We start from the raw sequence: 17843 nt of genomic DNA, 5'->3' as shown, positions 1-17843 counted from the left end.
ACTGCAGCAAAGTACAACGGTAATCGCCACACCAAGAGCTAACCGAAGCGAAAGTTGCTACATGAATTCAATGAGGAGGCTTTAGATCCATCGCAATTAGAAAACAAAACAGCCATCTAATCGGATAGACGACCTAGTGGCTAACATGGAGCGAAAAACGACGTCGCACATAAGTCAGTACGCGATCCACGCGAGGTCTCGCATCATAAGGATGGCGCAACTAGATCCATATATGGGCCACGCAAGCGCGCTCCAGTATGCAATACAACACAGCAAACATCCGAACACCACGCTACACCCAAATACAGGGGTGCCGCACACCCACTATGTTTCACCGATGAGGTGCTGGACCATGAATTTCCAGAGGGATTCAAACCCGTAAACATAGAGGCGTATGACAGAATGACAGATCCTGGGGTCTGGATTGAGGACTACATCCTCCATATCCACATGGCTCGAGGAGACGATCTCCACGCCATCAAGTACTTACCCCTCAAGCTCAAAGGGCCAGCTCGGCACTGGCTTAAAAGCCTCCCCGAAAACTCCATTGGAAGCTGGGAAGAGCTCGAAGACGCCTTTCGGGCAAATTTTCAAGGGACCTATGTCCGACCACCAGATGCAGACGATTTAATTCATATAACCCAACAGCCCGGAGAGTCAGCCCGAAAGCTTTGGAAGAGGTTCCTCACTAAGAAGAACCAAATAATCGACTGTCCGGATGCGGAAGCTTTAGCAGCTTTCAAACACAGCATTCGAGACGGATGGCTCGCCAAACACCTCGGCCAGAAGCCGAGAACAATGGGAGCATTAACAAGCCTCATGACCCGCTTTTGCGCGGGCGAGGATAGCTGGTTAGCCCGATGCAGCACCAGCGACCCAAGTACATCCGAAGTCAGGGATGGAAACGGGAAATCACGACGCAGCAAAAATAAGCACCACAATAAAGAAGACAGCCCGAAGAGCACGGTGGTAAATGCCGGATTCAGAATCTCTCGGCCAGGTCAGCAAAAGTCGCCCTCCAAAGGCAACAGAGACGAACTGTCCAGCCTAAACAAAATTCTGGACCAAATATGTTAGATCCATAGCACACCCAGTAAACCTGCCAATCATACCCACAGAGAATGTTGGGTCTTCAAGCAGTCCGGCAAGCTCAACGCCGAACACAAGGGGCAGGAGACACCAAGTGAAGACGAGGACGAGCCTCGCAAGCAAAGCACTGGGGAACAGAAGAAATTCCCACCAGAAGTCAAAACAGTAAATGTGTTACACGTGATGAAGGGGAGAAACAAAGCGGCACTCCTAGAGAAACATGCCCCAGGGCCTATCACCACGGAGTTCGGCCACTGGTTGTCTCAACCGATCACCTTCGACCATCGAGACTACTCGGCAAGTATCCGACATGTAGGACGGGCTGCCTTGGTAGTAGACCCAATAATTGATGGGTACCACTTCGCACGAGTCCTGATGGACGGTGGCAGCAGTTTAAACCTGATATATCAGGACACAGTCCGTAAAATGGGGATAGACCCAACAAAAATTTTCCGCAGTAATACTACCTTTAAAGGAGTTTTGACAGACCCAGAGGCTCATTGCACGGGCTCCCTGCTACTAGAGGTTATATTCGGCTGCCCGATAACATCCGTAGCGAAAATTTAACCTTCCACATCGCTCCGTTCCAAAGTGGCTATCAAGCACTACTCGGACACAAAGCTTTTGCTTGCTTTAACGCAATACCGCATTACGCTTCCCTCATGCTTAAGATGCCCAGTCCATGCAGCGTCATTGCAATAAATGGAAATATTGAGTGCTCCTTGCACGCGGAAAACCGTGCGGCTGCCTTGGCAGCCACACACTAAATGGCCTCACCAACTAAAGCACCTGACAGGTCGTTAAGACCATGGACACGGCTGGACGAGTCCAGTACAGCTATATGTAATTGATACAGGTTTGATGGTTATACCCCTATTGCAATACAAGGGACTCAACTCGCGCGCACAAGTGGCAATCAGGCTCAACCTTACTCCTTTTTGAACTATAATATTGTCTATCTAGTATAACTTACATTTTGCACGGCAACTTTTCAATTAAGATCCTCTCTTTTTCAGATAACCATCTTGCTACACCCATCCAGAATACGGCACAACGGAGACATAGGCGCAGACGTGCAGCAGGGACCCGTTCCAAGGATGTTAAGACCCTGCGTAAACCTTTTTTTACTGTCTCTTGTTGATACACATCCTTCGGATTCTCAGTACAGCTGAGAAGGATGCTGACGTCTTGGCATGTGGCCATGTCAGAATAATGCGTGTACCTGGACACTAGGGGCTTATTACAAAGGGCACTATTTAGGCCTGGTTTACACCATAAAGACCGAATACCTTAGGGAGTGTTCGGCGTCGCGATTTTGGCCTTATATGCATCAGCTCCGAATCATGTCTTTGGTCAAATGTTGGGTTTTCCCGGCTCCTGTGTATTGCTGCCTTACGTTCCGCTCTATCGGCTAAGGCGGCACCATGAGAACTACTGCGGTTGTGCCCTGGTTCATCCGGGCGAGCACCTCAGTAGAGAAAGCCGAAAACTGACTGTCATGATATAGCGTGAGACTGGTCAACCACTCGATGACCTATCGGAATCTTCGGGATTCCTCCGCCTTAAAGAAGGGTCGTTTCCCGGCCGGCATGTACGCACCCCGAATTCGGATGAGTGCAGAGCCACTAGGGACTATATAGTAGCCCCACTGTCAAACTCCTATGGCTAAGTGAAAGTGTTAAAGCATTATAGTCTGGTTGCCTAGTTCGCTGTGCTATCACCCCCTTAATGGACCAAGACGTTGGGTCAAGTGTGAACATGCGTCTTCTGTGAACACCCCCGCATTATATGCGTGGGGGCTGAAGCCGAAAACTGCAATCTTTCAGGTTATATACATATATACATAAACGGCCGCACATGAGGCATCATAATACTTTCGGGCAAAAGTATAATTACAGCCTTGATAAACTTAATAAAACATTGTTCTTACAATGGGAATACATGTCATTCAAACAAAATATTCTTCGAGCACTAGGCCTCTATTGAACAAGCGCCTTCAAGAACTTCTTCAAAATAGTGATCGGCAGCCACTCGACCTATGGCCGAACCCCGCGCAGCGACATTGGTGGCATCCATCTCCACCCAGTATGTTTTGACACGGGCAAGGGCCATCCGCGAACCTTCTATGCACGCCGACCTCTTCATCGCATTAATGCGCGGCACCACACCAAGGAACTAATGCACCAAACTAAAATAGTTGTTCGGCTTTGGCCTTTCCGACCACAGATGATCCACTACTGACCTCATGGCGTGTCCGGATAATCTATTCAGCTCGGCCCATTCGGCAAGCCGGTCAGTCAATGGAAGCGGACGCTCTGGAACATTAAATTGTGACCAGAATAGCTTGTCCACTTAACGATCTGTTTGATCTCAAAAGTATTCGGCCGCATCGACAGCACTCGCTGCCATTTCCATATATGCGTCTCCCGAACTCCAGAGCCGGTCCAGAGGGGCATACTGAGGATCTCCAAACTTCCTCCGCGGCATGAAGGATTTCCCAGCCGCAATACCCCCGGCTTGATGCAGCTCCTCCTTCTTCGCTCTCATCACAGAGCGGGTGTCTTTGGTCGCCATCATGGCCTTTTCCAGGTCCGTCGCCTTCGTCCAGTTTTCCCCTTCAAGAAGCTGGCAACGGTCGGCAGTGTCTTTTCACTTTACAGCCATCTTGGCCATTTTCTCTTTGCTCTCACAATGCACAGCCTTTTTGGCTCTTAACTCTTCGGCTGCCTTTAAAGCAGCCGCATTACTACTCCTTGCTTGCTCCTTGGCTCGGGCAAGCTCTGCCCGAAGGGTATCCATGGTGGCAGCTGCATCTGCAGTCACAACATATTAAAGATACTAGCATCATGCTGCTCTTACTATGTGACATTCACTATAAACATCACCTACCCTTTGCCTCATCAAGTCGCTTGTTAACAACCTCGATGTCGGCATCCGCCGCATCCAGTCACCGCTTTAGTTCGGCAACCCCATCAGTCCGGCTAGCTACCGGAGCTTCAGACACCTGCACATAAAGGCGATATGGTTATTACCTGGGACTATGATCCTCTGTTCGCTGCCGTTCTCGACGACAACCAGAGTCTCAGGGGCTACTATCTACACAAGGTACACCTAAAAATGTGCGGTACTATCACAAATGTATATCATTTCACGTACCTCAAAGCCCGTTAGTAGACACATAAAGGCTTCATGCAACCAGCTTTCGGCGGATGAAATCCTTTCAATCACCGTACCCATCAATGTACAGTGCTCTTCTGAGATAGTGGCTCGCTCTATGAGATTGCTCAGTTCGTCTGACCGCATACCAGACGGTGTCGGATTCTTTTGGTTGCTCTCTTCAAGAGCCGTACACTGGGGACTTCGGGCGACCATAGGATTATCTTCTGGCCTCACCGGATCTGGAGTGACCCTCCGCGACGACACTTCAAGATCGCCCGCCTCTTGAGCCGAGGAGTCCGGGGGAGGCGTTTCGCTCTCCATCATCTCTGGAAGAAGATCTCCCGAAGACGAGCTCTGCTAAGAAGGGCTAAGATCCGAACTTCAAGATAAATGCTTCGGTCATTTTCCTCAAAGGTAAGGAAGTATATCTTCACTACTAAGTACTTTTTGATTACTTACAGCTTGTTAGATGGCTGATTCCCGCGCGGACTTTGTGTGGAAAGAGCACCCTCCATGGTAGGACCCTCTGGTGCAGTTTTCTTCTCCCGTTTGGAAACCTTGGTTTCCCGATCTTCAGAGTTAGTCCGCTTCCTCCCCCGGGGCGAGGGAATGTCAGATTCCTCCCCTTGGTTATCCTCCCTCATGGAGGCGCTCATTCCCTCGGCTGGAATAATTAGCGGTGGAGGCCCGCTTTCGCCCGCTTTATTCCCTCCTTCATCTTCCTTTGAGGGCACCGGGAAAGGTGCTGGCTCGAGCATCTTTTCCAGCACCAGATTGTCCAAGCCTTCCGGAAGGGGAGCCGAACACCTGATCATCTTTGCCTTTGTTATCCAGTCCTGGTAAAAGAGCGATTCTTCAGAATTATGTCATGATAAAAGAAAGATAGTGTGTTCGGTCGTGGGATTACTTACTTGGGCCGCGGTGCGGTTGCTGCTGAGGCCCACATCATCGGTAGTGTCCGTACACTCTGTTTGAGGTTCGAAGAACGATTTGTACATCTCCTCGTGCATTAGGCCGAGGAAATTCTGAATGTTGCGCGATCCTTCCGGGTTGAATTCCCACATGCGGAGGGGCCGGCGTTTGCAAGGCTGGACTCGACGGACCAGCATGACTTGCATTACCATAATCAAACTGAAATCTCCCTCGAAGAGATCTCGGAGGCGGCTCTGCAATATGGGCACGTCCTTGGCTGGACCCCAGCTCAGTCCCCTGCTGATCCATGACGTCAGTTCTGGTGGAGGGCCCGAGCGAAAGGTGGGGGCAGCCACCCACTTGGCACTTCGGGCAGCTGTGACGTAGAACCACTCCCGTTGCCATAATCCGGACACCTCTGGAAAGGAACTCTTTGGCCATGGAGCATCGGCAATTTTGCTTATCAAAGCGCCTCCGCACGCTGCATACTGTCCCTCGACCATCTTCGGCTTCACATCAAAGGTCTTGAGCCACAAGCCAAAGTGAGGGGTAATGCGGAGGAAGGCCCCACAAACAACGATAAATGACCAGATGTGAAGAAGGGAGTCTGGGGCCAGATCGTGAAAATCTAGCCCGTGATAGAACATAAGCACTACAAAAAAAGACACATCCTTGACATTTTGGGCCGAACGAAATTTTTTTCTGTCATACATATAGAACTTCTATGACAATAATTGTGACAAAACCCGGTATCATCATAGATGTGCTGGGCTCCTACTTCTATGACAAAAAATCATGACAGAAAATGGGCTTTTCGTCCTGGGCGGGCCAGAGACGCAGCTGCATGGCAATCTTCGGACCGTCCATGATGGAAAAAACCATGGTAGAAGCGAGGGGGGGGGATTTCGGGGAGTTCCCGGTTACGGTGGGAGGTTGGGGGCCGAGCGATGCGCGTTTCTCTCGTACATGTACGTGCATGTGTGCGAGGCTTTGGCTCTAACTGAACCCGAGCGAGGCGTTGGGCTCTAACTGAACCCGAGCGAGGCGTTGGGCTCTAACTGAACCCAAGCGATTGCACTGTAGGCTACGCGTTACTGAACCCGAGCGATCGATCGATGGCTGTTAACTGAACCCGATCGAGCGATTCCTTCGCTACTGCTGCTAACTGAAGCCGATCGATGGGATGAACAGTGAGCGTTGCGGGGGGGTGGATGAACAGTGAGCGGTGGTGTTACCTCTGGATGAATAGGACCCCGTGGTGTGGTGGAGGGCTGGATGAACAGTAGATGGTGGAGGGGTGCCCGTGGAGGGATGGATGAACAAGACCCCGTGGTGTGGAGGGCTGGATGAACAGTAGACGGTGGAGGGGTGGTTGAACAGGACCCGTGGTGTGGAGGGCTGGATGAACAGTAGACGGTGGAGGGGTGCCCATGGAGGGGTGGTTGAACATGACCCCATGGTGTGGAGGGCTGGATGAACAGTAGACGGTGGAGGCATGGTTGAACAGTAGCCGGTGGAGTAGCGCGCGGTGGGGGCTGGATGAACAGGAGCCCGTGGAGGCTGGATGAGCAAGAGCCCGTGGAGGCTAGAGGAGGTCGACGGTGGAGATGAACATTATCCCGTGGAGTCCCATTTTGCGGTACGCCACACCCCTCCCAATGAACAGGACCCCCGTTTCGACCGTAGCGCTCCAACACAAGTTCGTTTCCTCCGTTTTGCGGTACGCCACACCCCTCCCGATCAACAGGATCCTCGTTTCGACCGTAGGAGGTCCATTTCCTCCGTTTTGCGGCACTCCAGACCCCTCCCGATGAACAGGATCCCGTTTCGAACGTGCCCGGTCGAACACAAGGTCGTTTCCTCCGTTCTGCGGTACGCCAGGCCTTGTTTCCATCGCCTGTTCCGTCCAAACCCTCCCGATGAACACGACGCATTCCGGTGCCTCCCCATGAAAACGATGCATTCTGTTGCCTCCCCATGAACACGACGACAATGCTGTTTCTCCGTTCCGACCCAGCCATGTACATGAGCCCTGGCCATACGTATGCGCGAGTAGGCGTTTGAGACCCCGCCTGTATGTACACATATGTGGTCGTATTTTCTTTCTTGCACCCTGGCCGCTGTACGTACGTGTACATGCTATGTGTACACCTCTACCACGACACGTGCACGCCTCTACATCAACCAGTATATATGTACACGTTCGTGACCAGAATGACAACCCTGCGTACGCTTCGACCAGGTGGGTCCTGACTGTCAGGCACTTCCTTGCCTCCGAAGATGTAGCTGGTCGGTCCCAGCAGTCAGGGGGCGAATCGTTTTTTTGCCTGAACGCACTTCCTTGCGTGCGAAGATGTAGCTGGTGGGTCCCAGCAGTCAGGGGGAAACGTATTTTTCACGGAATACGGTGGCCCGTCCGGTTGGTCCCGCAGTCAGGTGGAGGAATAATTATTTTACACTTAATAAGGAGGCACTTCCTTGCTGCGGCCGTGGACCCAGCTGTTAGCCTCTCCACATACAGTCCACGTCCGATGGAAGTCGTTCCTTGACCACGTTGACCACGCCACGCCGAGAGCTCCAGGGCGGTGGACGACGGTGAGGCCTAGCAAGGGGACGACACGGAGCCGGGGAAGACGCGGTAGTGGATGCCCACTCGTAGAGGAGTACGAGGGTACACTGGTTTGCTGCGGTGTGAGGCTGTCGTTGCCGAAGAATAACAGGGGGTGTGGGTGAGTAGAGGGATGGCCTGGCCAGCAGTGGGAGTAGTAGGGGCTGGTGAGGCCTCCGCCTTATCGCAGCCGGCCGCGGGAGGCAGGAGCACGAGGCACGACCGGCGCTGGTTTGGGCGGCTGGAGCAAGAAGACTAGAGGTTCAAGAAGCACTACGGCCGTTGGATGGACATCGTACGGTCACTGGAGCTAGAATCATGCATATTGACTAAGTTGACAAAGCCCTCCGTCCCCGTCAACTTAGTAGGCCCACAAGTCAGCCTCCCACCAAGGTGGGTCCCAGCTAGCAGGGGGTATTCATTTTTTTAGCGTAATAAGGAGGCACTTCCTTGCGTGCGAAGATATAGCTGGTGGGTCCGACCTGTCAGTGGCGGTAACGTTTTTTTCGCGAAATACAGAGGCCCTTTTAGTGGGTCCCTGATGTCAGGTGGAGGAATCATTATTTTGCGCGTAATAAGGAGGCATTTCCTTGCGTGCGGTCCTGGACCCAGCTGTCCGCCTCTCCATGTACAGTCCACTTCAGATGCATGTCGGTCGTTGACCACGTTGACTAGGCCGCACCGAGAGCACGAGGGCGGTGGATGACAGCGAGGCCTAGGAAGGGAATGACACGGAGGCAGGGAAGACTCGGCAGTTGTTTCCCACGCGGAGAGGAGTACGACTGTACGAGGGTTTACTGGTTCGTCTGCCATCGCCGGAGAATAACAGCAGGTGTGGGTGAGTAGAGGGATGGCTAGGCCAGCGATGGGAGTACGGTGGGGCGGTGAGGCCTGCGCGGCAGCAGAGCCGCCCGCGGGGAGGAGGGAGTAGGCAGTCCCGACGGCGCCTATTTGAGCGGCTGGAGCAGGAAGAGCAGAGATTAAAGAAGCACGACGGCCGTTGGATGGCCATCCAACAGTCACTGCTTCTGCGTCAACCTTTTTTAGGAAAGCCTCAAATATGTGGAAAACAGCATACAACCCATCTGCCATTATTTCTAATAATTTACAGCCCATTTGTTGATTATTATGGTTTTTTTGGAGCCCATATTCTTTTTGTTAGCATTACAGCTCATATTGTGGCCACGGTTAAAAAATTATATGAAATTTTGCATATTTCGGTGCGGTCCGAACTGTTTTTAATCCCGAAATTTCGACTCACATTCAAAATGATTTTAAAAATAAATGTATATGAATATAAAATCCAACAAATTCTCCACGCATAAAAATTAATGTAATTTCAATTCTCAAAATGAAGAAAAGATATTTGAAACTAATTGCCGGTTTGATGTGTTTTAAAAATGTACATCCCATTTCTCATTACTGAAGGGCCATTTTCTCGGCCAGCCGAATGAAAGCTCTCCTCGTCTCGAAATATTTGCAGCCCAACAGGCCTGACAAAGTGACTTACTAGGCGAATCACAAAAAAACTGGGCTGTGGCCATGGACCCAGCAGTCAGCCTCTCCACGTACAGTACTCTTCCGATGGAATGTCGTTGACCATGTTGACCATGCCACACCGAGAGCACCAAGGCGGTGGACGATGGTGAGGCCTAGGAAGGGGACGACGCAGAGCCGGGGAAGACGCGGCAGTGGATGCCCACGCGGAGAGGAGTATGAGGGTTCACTGGTTCGACTGCGGTGTGAGGCTGCCGTCGCCGCAGGGCCTGGCTAGTGGTGGCAGTAGTAGGGGGCGATGAGGCCTCATCGGCAGCATAGCCGGCCACTGGAGGCAGGAGCAGGCGGTCTCCCCGGCACTGGTTTGGGCGGCTGGTGCAAGAAGAGCAAAGATTGAAGAAGCAGCAGGACCGTTCGATTCAAATCCAACGGTTACTGCTGCTAGAATCATTTGTTGACTAAGTTGACAAGCCCTGTGTACGCGTCAACTTAGTAGGCCCACAGGTCAGCATCCCAACCGGTGCGCCCCAGATGTCAGTGGGAGGAATCATTTTTTTCGCGTAATAAGGAGGTAGTTGATTGCGTGCGGCCAGGCCAGCGGAGGGAGTAGGGTGGGCCGGGGTAGCCTGCGGGCATCACACCGGGCCACAAGAGGAGGGAGCAGGCAGTCCCGCCGACGCTAGCTTAGGCGGCTGGAGCAGGAAGATCGGAGATTGAAGAAGCACGTCGGTCGTTGGATGGACATCCAACACTAACTGCTGCTAGAATCGTGTGTTCACTGACAAAGCCTTGCGTAAACAAGTCAGCCTCGAAATCTGTGGCGTGTACAGCCCATTTGCGATTATTTTTATAATTTTTACTCATTTTCTAATTCATATGGAATTTATTGCAGCAAGTTTTCCATTTTTAGAATTGCTGGCCATTTTCTGGTCAGTACCAGGGGCAAAAAATTAACTAAATATGTGGGAAATTTTGAAAATTCGCAAATTTTTGCTGGGGAACGAAATATTCATAATCCAAAAATTAATAGCCATACTAAAACAAATTTAAAAATAAATTAGTACTATGTCATGTTAAATCCAATGAAATACGTATAAGATATCAGTGAAGAACAAAAACAAAAAAAGAAACTTCTATCCCATTTGCTATAAAATTTTTGGAATTTTCAACCCCTTTTGATATTACTTTTAACAGGCATTGACCATACTCTTAAGCCAGGGTGGAATGCATCCCTCCTCGTCTTGAAAGATTTGCAGCCCAGTAATTCGGAGAAAACAAATAGGCCTAGCCTGGGTATTCTTCAAAAAGGAATACTGGGCTACCTATTTTCCCAAAGAACTGGTGCATGAGCATTTAGCTTTATTTATTTATTTACTTATTTATGTTTAGGGGACCATGAGCATGTACCTAGGCCGGATTCATGTGAGAGCCTCCCTTCCAGTTAATTATGGGCTTCTCTATTGGGCCTTCATCAGTGGGCTGCATGTTATCAACAAGTGGAAAATGTGTTCCAAGTTTCAAAAAAAATGTGTTCCGTACGATAAATAGTATGCGCTACGTACGGTACAGGGCACTAAAGGATCGAACCGTGTAACGACTTCCAAAACATTGTGTTTTTGTCGTTCTAACAACACATTTATTCAACCAACAGAGGAAATATACTACTGATTGTACATTGAAAACAGCAGCAGCAGCAACCAGGGCTGGGGGTGCAACAGAAGGAGTAAGCAGGCCAGAAGAGTGAAGAAGCGGCTCTCTCTTACAAACCAAACATCAGCCAAAATAAAGATCCTACTACACCAAGTGTACGCATCTAACTAACTGGCTAAGTTAGACGTTACTATTTATTAAGCTGTGGAGATTGGCTGACGGCTTGAACCAAATGGGTGCCTGACGGGGGGAAATCCAGCCAGCAGGTCGAAGTCTGATACTTGCGACCCTCTCTCCTACTTTGGGCTGCAGAGCGTGGCGGCACATATCAGGGTATGGTGCATGCAGAGACGCATGGTACGCTGTGTACACACAATTTTTCCTGATGAACGAAACCGCACTGCCATCATGATCCTTGCCGTCGGTTATCTCTTGGTTAATTGGATAATTCAGTCCGACAAATAGAGAGTGTGTACCAAGGCTACTTACCAGCCTCCAGTCAAAAATTCCTGAAGGCCCAAAGAAGCTGGGATCCTGCTCAAAGACCTTGCAGTGACTGTGATTGTATTCCGCGAAACAACACGTCCGTACGTGCGAATGATCATCAATCTTTCGCCATCATTTGATCGAGCCAGGAACCACCTGCAACTGCCATGCCGCTTTTCTTTGAAAGGTTCTGGGATTAGGAAGGGTAGGGATACCAAGCGGCCTACAACATCATATCAAGTTGGAGTCAAATAAAAAAGGGCTCTTGCTTTAGTTAATCTTAAGAACAACATTTTATGATCATGAATATTTTTTCAGCAAATGTTGACAGTAATATAAGCAAGCCATCATGATATCATAGGAAAGTAACATACTGCTGTAACAGCCATTTGTAGAGATGACTAGAGTAGGCCAGCAATACGTCCAGCCATAGAAGGAGTCGACAGCGTAAATGAAGCCCTTGTGTTCAATGGCATCAGAGAACCATGGCGGATGTATGATCCTGCGATGGACGTGCAGATTTATCCACTTACCGCAGTGACCTGTCAGATAGGCGAGACCGCGGTTGAAGAACGCAATTAGCCTAAAGTCTTTATAATTCGCAGATCTTGTGGGCACTTGATAGATTACAACCTTGAGCAAATAAAACTTGGTATCATGTTGGCTACTGTAAGATTCCGAGTATTCTGGGGCGCGGTGCCATAGCAGTGCAGTGTTAATCGAAGGAAGGGGGATCAATCGCCGGGTGTAGACCTCCACGAGCATCCAGCTGCCACGACCGTCGATGAGCACCATCCAAGACGTGTTCATGCCGACCAAGTACATAGCGTTAATGTAGTTGAGGCTGACGGGGATCGGATCACAGTCAAGGGGGTTGATGCTCGCCACCCTATGATCGTTATGCTGCATGACACGCCGTTTCTGAAGATCAGGCAGCATCAACAAGCAAGGAGTTGGCTTAAAAAGCTTAGACCTGAGGGCTTTGAGTAAACGGTACAACCCCGACGAGCACGCGGCAAGCGGCATGGTACTGAGATTGTCCACACGCGAAACAATGAGCTTGATTACCTCTGTGGGGAGCGAATTCCAGCCACTCTTTCAGCGGACGCTGCTCAGTTCTGCCATTGTTAGTGCTTGGGTTTCGGACGAGGGTGGGAGGCGCCTGAGCGGGGATGGAAGATTGGACGGGATTATGTGCGGAGAAAGATGGAGAAGCGAATATGTGCTGCGGGAAGTGGACAGGTGATGATGACTACAGCACGCCGCTTGACTTACGAGACACATACCAGCAGCGTAGGGTCATGTCAATGCCAGACAACTTGCTTGAGTGATCACAGTACTGGTACTCCCTACATTGCTATGACCTAACTTGCTTGAGTAGAGTAGTAGAGTACGACTCTACACTACTACTAGCACCGGAGGAGTAATATATTCTAATCTAAAATAGTTACAAACTTCAATGCCCGAGCATGGAACGACTACGAACCGTGCTCAAAGACCATGTCTACGTGGTGTTCGGACATGGGCGACAACCTCAACGCCAACGGTGCTGCTCCTGTTGCACTTTATGTGTTTTTGTCCTTCCTATTCGGAATCGTGGTAAAATTCATGTTTCTACTCTGTATCCTACTACTATGATAGTCCACATGATAAGTTGCGAACGAGGACTTCTTCCCCGACCTCGGCAACCTCATCCTCGACGGCATGGGCGACAACGTCAACGCCGGCAACCAGTGAGATACAGGGTGTAGGAAGCGGTTTGGGAATTTGCATGCCTTTCCAAACAGTGAGATACTCCGTACAAAGTACGACAGAGAAATAACCACAGAGAATGAAGCTAAAAGTAAACAATCAAACGAGCATTTTTGCATTTGTTTTGCATTGAATCATTTCACAAGCTTGACTAGTGCTGTTCTTCTACTTTTACCAAAACCGCATCGTAATGTTAAAACGTGCATTTGCACGTACATAAGTAATAGTATTACTCCCTCCATCTAGGTGTATAAGTCTTCCCTCCTTCTTGGTCATGGTGCACAACCGAAGATGACTTATTGACCTGGACGGAGGGAGTAGCACAGTCTGCAAGCATATATCGAGAGAGACGTGTAGTGTGATACTGGAAAAAAATTACTCGTATATGAGACCAGGTCTCACGGTTAGCAGGTGAGACCCATCCTGATGGATGACACATGGCTTTTAAGTGGGGGTGGGGGATGCTTTGTGATTTGTGAATGCCACGTTTCATCCATCAAGATGGGTCTCACGTGAGACCTGGTCTCATTGAATTCTTTTCCTGTGATAGTATATAGTAAAGTTTGTGCTATATGCACGTACTTGCAAAATGCGTACGAATACACAAGGTTTCCAAACTTTCCATTTTACATACTTAATTAAGGACGCTAAAAATTCCTGAACGTTCGGTATTTATCATTTGCGTCCCAAAACTAATGAGATCGCCTTACGAAACAAAAATTATACTCCTCCTAAAAGCCACGGCGCTCGTAGGAGCGCTTGCGGCGCGCCACGAGTGCCCTGGTGCGTGGCCGTTTCCCAGCGCGCCGACACAATGCCTCTTCCTCAGCCTCGCACCTCGCGAGGTGCTGATTGGCGGCTTGCCGGCGGGCGAGCGCGATCTCACTGGTGTGGTGATCCGGCGCCAACAGGTACTCCTCCTTGCTGGAAGCGTGCACCCGGTCCATGTACCGCCAAGCGTAGATGAGGCGCTTGAGCCCGACTGCACTCAGGGCGTCGGCACGGGCGTCCTCCGCCGCCCTCACGGCCCTCGCACAAGCCTTCTGCCATAGAGCCAATTTCCTGACTCTGTCGGACGCGACATAGGCCTCCCAGGCAGCTTTGTTCCGCGGTGCGCTTCTCTTCCTCGGCCTTCTTCTCCGCCTCTATTTTGGCGCGCTATGCTGGAGGCAAAGCCTCCCACAAGGCGACATCCATTTCTTTCCAAAGCTCCTCAAGGCTAGGGGGCTCGGCGGGCGGCGTGGCGCTCTCCTCGTAGCGGGGAGCCGAGGCGTCTTCAGGCGCGTGTGCTGGCGAGATTGGGAACGCCGACACGTCCACCTCGACGTGTTCCGGTGAGGAGCGGAACGCCGACGCGTCCTCCTCGACTAGTGGCGGCGAGGAACGGAACGGCGACGCGTCATGTAGCGGCGAGGAGCGGAACACCGACGTGTACTCCTCGACTAGTGGCGGCTAGGAACGGAATGGCGATGCGTGACCGTCTGCGCGGTGCAGCGAGGGGCTCCTAGGGCTTGGGAGGGGCGATCCCACGGTGGTCGACGTGAGAGGGAGGGGGAGGAGATAGCGATGAACGTGAACATGAGGGGGAGGAGATAGTGATGTCGTGGGAGGCGCAGTATTTATAGCGAGCAATGGCACACCTACGTAAGATATGGACTGAGCTGCACTGACTTAACTGCCGGTCCAATTGCGTCACTGACATGTGGGCCAGACCCCTGTTGGGCCCATATGTCAGTGACCGAATGCACTTGCAGTTAAGTAACAGCTACGTGGGCATATTTGTTGGAGTAAATTACGGGGGAGTGATGGGCTGCAAATATTGCTGGTCACAACGGATTGGGCATATCAAGAGGCATGCATGCAGATTTTTTCACATGGGGTGGAGTGGTGGGCCCGCCGGAGGGACAAGGAGAGTTCCGCAGGCATAGTGTTTCCACACATGGAGAGGAAAAAATTTGGAGACGAATGGGCTTCCTGCAGGTATGGGGAATGGTGCATAATAAGTCATCTTGCATGCCGGGCTAGGTATAGTCTCAAGTCATTAAAAACAAACACGCCCCACACATGTTCATATTTCAAGGTGGACTAAATTATTGCATGCGATGATTAAGGCTGGCCATAATGGTGGTATCATAGCTGGTATCATGCACATGGGAATAGCAAACATGCTGATGTGGCAAAGAATTAAAGAAGAGAGGGGGTTAGAGTAACTAGAGTTCATGCATGCATTGGTAAACACATTTTTTGTGGAGAACGACAACACTAGTTGAGTACTTTTGCAGACTTCAAAAACTATTCCACAATGTGTCAACATTCACAATGTCAAATCAATATTTTACACTCATTATAAAACGTAGTTCTTATACTCCCTCCTTCCATCTATATAGGGCCTAATGCGCTTTTCGAGGCTAACTTTGACCAAATGTTAGAGCAATAATTTATGACATGTAACTTACACAAAGCACATCATCAAATTCATATGTGAAAGGAGCTTTCAATGATATAATTTTCACATTACGCATGTCATGTAGTATTAATTTTATCAATAGTCAAAGGCGGTCTTGAAAAACACATTAGGCCCTATATAGATGGAAGGAGGGAGTACTCATTATAATCAGTACTCCCTCCGTCTAGGTGAGCAAGTCATCTTAGATTGTGCACTGTGACCAAGGAGGAGGGGAAAACGAGAGATCTTAATGTTTATTTGCTAATCAATAGCATTGCATGCAATGAACTAACCACCGCATGTCTTATTTGGTAGTCTCAAATCATTAAAAGCATGCACACCCACATCTCCTATTGGTTGACATGTCAAGAAACAAGAAACGAGGTAGAAGTTAATGCACCGCGCCTAAGTGTTTTGGGAGTAATGTAGATATTAATATTTTAGTATAAATTTGGTCGTGGGATTTCATTGATGCCTGTTAAAGCGTTGACAGGTCTGCTATGCGTGACCTGAAGATGAAAGCGTTGAGCATCTCGAAGTTGATCAACAATCTTGAATTGTCAAATATTAGCCGTTTGGCCAATAAGGTGGCACACTTAATCGCTAAGTATAGCTTTGACAATAGATTAGATGGTATTCTTGTAAATAACGTACCGCCCTGTGTGGTGAATATTGTATCGAATGAGTGTACTGGTGTGGCTGGTTAATTAATGTAAGGTGGTGTTCAAAAAAAGTATAAATTTGGTCAAACACTTTGCAAACGGTTGACGGGAGTAAAAAGGACCACAGGGAGTATCATGCATGCGGAGTAGGAAAAAAATTGCTTGTCTAAAAAAAGGCAAAAAAATTGCTCATTTATAGCCGGTCGAAGTCTCAAAGGGCGCGACCGCGCGAGGGAGGCGAAGGTCGTGGGAGGCACGGCGTTTGACGGAATTAGGTGAAGTTACATCCACACGCCGGCATGGCGTGCGAACAGGTAGAAGCTATACCGTCAGGCCTACGATATGGGTCTAGTAGACATGACATCTAGTGGGTCCCGCATAGTTCTCGAGAACTCTTTGGGGGCTTGCAGCCGTTTATCCACCGAGCAAGCCAGCAACCCCACGCCGTTCGCACGCCCTACTCATCCCCGTATTCTACTCCCTCTGTCCCAGAATATAAGAACGTTTTTGACACCATGCTAGTGTTAAAAATGTTCTTATATTTTAGGACGGAGGGAGTGCCTTACAATAGTTCGCTCCCAGTCGTCCCGTCCTTTCACATTAGTTCGCTCCTAGTTTTTTTGCGGGGTATGACAGTTCAACTTCTCCTAACCCTCCTCCAAAATCCATGGCCTCCTAAATCTCCATGGTCGCCGCTGAGTACCAGGTTAGAGCCATCACCGACAGTCAGTTCATCGTCATCTACACACGTGGATCCGAGACGGTGAAAGCATGGCTTGCTCGCTTCCTACGCATGTTAAACAGTTCAACGGATGAGTGGGTCGCTGGGCTAGATGTTGAGTACACCATAGTCCTGGGACGAGAGAAGGATCTAAAGGACGAAGAGAGGAAGAAGCCCGCCGTGATCCAGGTTTATGTACATAACGTTTGCTTGGAATACCACATATGCCTTGCCGACATTGAGTGCCAGGATTTTAAGAACTTCCTCAAGGAACAAAGAGTGAAATTCGTTAATGTAGGTTTTAAGAACGACAGTGACGTCCTGCGTCGGATAGGTCTCATTGTAGGCCATCCCTTCGATCTCCAGAAGGCAAGCCTGGTGTCCTCCTCTCAACCTTTAATGCTGACCCCGGCAGCAGCCATGATTGATCCTTCATACGCTAAACTGAAGAAACCTCATCACGAGTTTCATCATGCATGGGAGTCGAAGACATTAGATGAAGATCACATCCTGTACGCAGCAATGGATGCCTACCTTTGTTTAAATATCTACAAGGGTTGGATGAAGAAGCAGAGCCCAGTGTCCGGTTCAAGAAAAGAAGCATCGGTGAAGAGGAAGAGGAAGAGGGACGAGGACGAAGTTGAGGACGTGGACTCGGACTCCAAGTAGGTGGCAGTGCCATCGCTCATGCTGGTTCTACTGCAGTGTCAAGCGGACTAGTTGCTTATTAGTTTATTTTCAAGGGTGTGTTGTGCTGAGGCCCCAGCAGAACTATGTTTATGTTCTTTGTCGTTATTTGAACTGTTTAGTACGTACAGTAGTACTAGTACTATGTCTTACTACTGTTCTTCTTGCAGTTGG

This window comes from Triticum urartu, chromosome 2 (genome assembly GCF_003073215.2).
Source record: "Triticum urartu cultivar G1812 chromosome 2, Tu2.1, whole genome shotgun sequence".
Taxonomy (NCBI): Eukaryota; Viridiplantae; Streptophyta; class Magnoliopsida; order Poales; family Poaceae; genus Triticum; species Triticum urartu.
The sequence above is the reverse complement of the archived record's forward strand: the minus strand, read 5'-3'. Positions refer to the sequence as shown.